Below are 5,174 nucleotides of genomic sequence, written 5' to 3'. Positions count from 1 at the left end.
GGAGGGCCCCCCCTCCCCCCCTCCGCACTCCTATGGGAGTCCACCCCAGCATCACAGCGTTCACAAGCCACAATGGTACCTTGAGATATGTAGACAAAACATAAGCTGTGTCTATATCTGAATCGCTGATTCTCTGAATCATCATGAAATTTTCAAATTTGGATTAGGGCCCGCTTCACGCACTCCTATTTATCAGTCCTCCCCTTTGAGGGTAAAGATCCAGGCAGGGAATGATGAGTACCAAGGAAAATGCTTGGCTATATGAATGATCTTGGGAGGACTTTGTCTTGATCATGATATGGTATTCTGTGAAGGAAGACTGCTAGGATGAATTGGGATCCATCTGAGAAAGAAGAGCAACACTATAGAACAGAGGTGTCAAACTTGTCCAGCCCCATGGGGGTGGATCAGGACCCAACCCCCTGTGCAGTGCCCATAGTGCTGGGTCCAGCCTATGTGCTGCACCCATCATGTGCGAGCCTCAGGGCTTGCTGTGCATATGCCATGTGGGGGAAACATGGGGCACATTTTATCTGTGGTGCACAGACTGGACCCGGCACTACAGGCAAGACGGGGGGTAGTTTGGGGTATCACATGCCCATGACCATTTGGACAGCCTGTGCTCCATGCTGGCTGCATGCACAGCAAGCCCTACAGCTGGCACATGCTGCATGCAACATGCAGGGCTTGGCTGGCTGTGCATGCTGTGCGCAGCACAGGGAGGTAGCATAGGGTATGTCCTGCAAGTGATGCCCTGCTGGACCAGTCCTACACACTGGCTCTGGCACTGGAGCCAGGACACAGGGCTGGTCCAGCAGGGCAGCACATGTAGTATATGCCCTAGACTGAACCCATGTGTTGTATGCAGGACGTGGGGCCAGGGCTTGTGCTGCCACGTGGATTTGGTCCAGTGACCCAGGGGCTGGATCATATGACTCCATAGGCCAGATCTGACCCATGGGCTATAATATGTTTGACACCCCTGCCATAGGACACTGATTTGTCAGCCTCATGAGGACTATTCAAAAGTAGTTTTGAAGAGGACCATTGACTTTTTTTTTAAACGTCTCCACAGATGAGTTAAAAAAAATAGTGGCTAGTAAAAGGGCTAGACTGTGGGGATGTAGGAAATTTCAATAGAATCATAGCAAAAAAGAGGGAAAATAACAGGGCAACCTGCCAAATATCTGAGATGTACACAAATGCCAAGTCTATGGAGAGTAAACAGGAAGACCTAGAAGTCTTAGCATACAACCAAGATGATGACTTAATCAGCATCACAGAAACTTGGTGCAACAAATGGAATATTTCTATAGAATGATATAACACATAGGAAGGGCAGGCATGATAAAAAGGTAGGTGTATTTACATTGAATATCAAGAGTGTATTCATTTTCTTGAAGTCTGGGAAGAGAAATTTCTGTGTGGGAATCGTAGAGTAATAGGGTTGGGGCGGGTCTTCAGGGCTAGGCACAGACATTACACATAAACTGGTATAAGGGATCAGAAACCTGCTCAAATCTGTAACACATCAGAAGTTCAGTGCACATAAACCTCTTTCAAAATGTCCAAAACTGATTTAAGATAAACCTGGATGATTTCAGCTTAAATAGGATCATACTTAACTGATTTAGGTTAAATCAGTTTATTGCACTTATGTCCCAGATCCTTGAGGGCATCTAGTTCAACCCCCTGTTCATCTTAGTCAAGGGTCTGTCTAAAGCAGGGGCGGGCAATTATTTCAGGTGGAGGGATGCTTACCGAGTTTTGGCAAGCTGTTGAGGGCTGCAAGGATAGCTCTGCCCCCTGGTCGCCATTTTGGGACCAGAAGTCCCACCTTCCAGCCCTTGACCTTTGCTGCCAGAAGTCCTTCCTCTTGCCTCCCCAGAAGTACTCCTTTCAACAAGAGTTTGCCATCTCAAAACCAAAAAAATACCAACTTATATTCTAAAAATCAAACGTACTACAACATTCATTAATTCTATTTAAAATATATATTTTTGTCCTGATTTACATGCATTTGTTTAGTGAACATAGAGGTGATTGCACAATAACTTAAAATGAAGACTTACTCTTGTATATTGTGGGGAGGTGTGTGTGTGTGTGGAGTTTGTGGGGGGATGGATAGGCATGTGAGATGTGTGTGCACCTATATGGGGAGTGGGTGGGTGTGGGGTTTGTAGGGGGCTGTGAGTGTATGGGTGAGGGGTGGCTGGGGAGGGTTATGGCATGTCTGGATGGGGAGGATTTGCCCACAACCTCCCCATGGTAGGCAGAGCTCCCACCTGCGCTCTTCCAAGCCCCGGCTTCATACTCCTGCTCCTGCCACCAGTGCAGCTCTGAGCTGCCACTCGCCACCATTTCTCTCCCTCCCTCCCCTCACCACCCCCGTCTGCCACCACTGCCCTTCTTCTACTTCCCCATCCCTCCCCACGACTCACTGCTCTAGCACCACATCACAGCTGCACGGCAGAGACTGCAGGACACAGCAGGAGCTGGCCTGGCTCGTCCGGCACCACATGGAGCCAGCTGAGAATCATATGGGCCAAGCTGGCTCCTCCAGTGTCCTGCATCCTGGAGCTGCAGCCAGGAACCACGTGGTGCTAGAGCAACTGGCAGGGGGTGAAGGGGATTGGTGGCAGTGGTGGGCAAATGACTCTGGCAGGCGGGGGGCAGTGGCAGCAAGCGTGCGCGCAAGTGGGGGTGCAGCAACAGCCAGGTGGGAGCGCAGGGCTTAAGAGTGAGCAGCAGGAGTGCAGGGTGCTGGCCAGCAGGGGATCTATGGAGCCGGGCTAGGCCGCACCAGCATGGAGAGGAGGAAGCCAACCCAGCTCCAGAGCCCCTGCTGTCCTGGGCCCCACATTCCTGCTGTCCCACTCTGGGTCCTCCTGGCCCTAGCCCCAGCACACCAGTGCTGGCTGCGTTCCACATGCCTGCTGGCTGCCTCTTCGCCCCCTACCTGCTGCCGGGCCTTGTTTCTGCAGCTGCTTGATCCTGCCAGTGGCTTCCCCCAGGTCCTACTGCCCCTGGCTCCTGTTATCTTTGACAGGCAGCCAGGGACAGATGAATATTAATTTTCTAAATTTTTTAGGGACCCCGCGGGCTAGATAGAATGGTTTGGTGAGACGAATGTGTCCCACAAGCCATATTTTGCCCACCCCCAGTCTAAAGGAACTAAAGCCAGTGGGGCAGGAGGAACTGGGTGGCAGGGGGAGGGAGCAGCTAGATGGGAGCTCATGGGCCTCATACTAAGATTTTGAGGGCTACATGTGATCCACAGGCTAGTGGTTAAACAGCCCTGCCTTAGGCTGTCCTTCTTCTCTATACCTTTTCTAGTTCTAACATATTCTTTCTGAGATGGAGTGACCAAACTGCACACAATATCCAAAATGTGGGGTGCCCCATGAATTTATGTAATTGCAGTTACAGTTCCTTTTCAGTTCCTCTCCTAATGATTCCCAACTTTGTATTTGCCTCTTTGCCTGCTGCACATTGAGCTGCTGTGTTGAGATAACCATCCACAATGACTACAGTATCTCTTTTCTGAATGGCTAAATCAGTGCCCATCATTTTATGTTTATAGTCAGGGTTATTTTTCCCAAGTGCATGACTTTGCAGTCGTCACTGAGGAAGCATCCAGTGAAAAGGAATTGGTAGTAATGGGGAACTCTAACTTCTCAGGTATCTGCTAGAAACACAATGTGGCAGGATGTAGATTGCCCAGCAAATTCTTGGAATGCACAGAGGACATTTGTTTTATTTCAGAATTTGAAGGAAGTTTCTAGGGGAAGCAACTATTTTAGATTTGGTTCTAACTAATAAGGAGGAACTGGTTTAGAATCTAAAGGTGGAAGGTAATTGGGGTGAAAATGATCATGAAATGATAAAGTTACTCCTAAGGAAAGGAAGGAGTGACAGCAGCTGAATAAAGACAATGGACTTCAAAAAGGTAGAGTTCAAGAAAGTTGTAGGTTGGGTCTCTTGGAAAAAAAATTCTAAGGGAAGAAAAGGAGTGCTGGAGGGCTGACAGTTACTAAAATAGACTATATTAAATGGGTAAAAGCAAGCTGTCCCAATGCAAAGGAATGATAGTAAGCATAGCTTTTTTTTAATGATCTGAAAATTGAGAAGTGGGTGCAAGAACATGTGACCAACGATGAATGTATAGGAACAACACAAGTATCTAGGGATAAAAAGAGAAAGACTAAGGTGCAAGATAAGCTACATTTATCAATGGATATAAAAGGCAACAAGAAAAGATTCTATAAATATATTAGAAGAAAGAAAAAGATAAAAGAAGGGATAGATCCATTATTTAATAGGGAAAGAATGCAAATAATGGAGGACACAGAAAGATGATGCATTCAGTTCCTTTCTATGCCTTAGTCTTCACCAAAAAAAGTTAATTCTGACCACATAACACAAAGACTTCTAACAAACATATAGGAGAACAGGCCAGAATAGGAGGAGAGAGGAGTATTTAGAAAGAGTATCTAGGTAAGTTGAATGTGTTCATATTGGCAAGGCCTCAAAATTTTCTGTAGAGTTCTTAAGGAACTAGCCAAAACAATAACTCGAGGAGGACTGACAGGATCAGAGGAAGGGCAAATGTAATAATTATTTTTAAGAAGGCCAAAAAGAAGGATCCAGGGAGTTACAAGGCAGTCAGCCTTACTTCAATACCCAGAAAAATACTTAAAACAAATGAATAAATAAAGGATGGAGGACAGGATTCACCTCCAAGGAGGATTATTCTGCACTGGTCCGGTCCTGCAGGGAGCAAACCAGGAAAGCCAAGGCTGCAACTGAACTCCAACTAGCTTCAAGCATCAAGGACAATAAAAAGTCCTTTTTCAGATATGTGGGGAGCTGAAGGAAAAGCAAGGGCAACATTGGACCTCTGCTGAATCAGATGGGGCAACTGACGCCCAGGAAAAAGCCAACCTATTAAATGGGTACTTTGCGTTGGTCTTTCATCAGTCCCATGGAACGCCCATGCCCGCTACGGGACAAGGAGGTCCGGGTGAGGGAGATCCCCTGCCCTCCATAAATGCTGACCTCGTGAAGGAACATCTTGAGAAGCTGGATACCTTCAAGTCAGCCGGCCCTGACAATCTACACCCCAGGGTACTCAAGGAGCTGGCGAGCATCATAGCCCAGCCCCTGGCACGGAT

At 47.4% G+C, this 5,174-nt stretch overlaps 1 protein-coding gene across 2 annotated transcripts in view; it reads left to right on the top strand.

The window, feature by feature from the left end:
- The window catches only part of BRE (brain and reproductive organ-expressed (TNFRSF1A modulator)), a 378,642-nt gene that overhangs the window by 135,484 nt on the left and 237,984 nt on the right, over positions 1-5,174 (top strand). The gene's annotated exons all lie outside the window — the stretch shown is intronic.

The sequence above is a fragment of the Gavialis gangeticus genome, unplaced genomic scaffold (genome assembly GCF_001723915.1).
Source record: "Gavialis gangeticus isolate Ggan-Ray unplaced genomic scaffold, GavGan_comp1, whole genome shotgun sequence".
Taxonomy (NCBI): Eukaryota; Metazoa; Chordata; order Crocodylia; family Gavialidae; genus Gavialis; species Gavialis gangeticus.
Note: the sequence above shows the minus strand (reverse complement) of the source record. Positions and strands in the feature narration are given on the sequence as shown.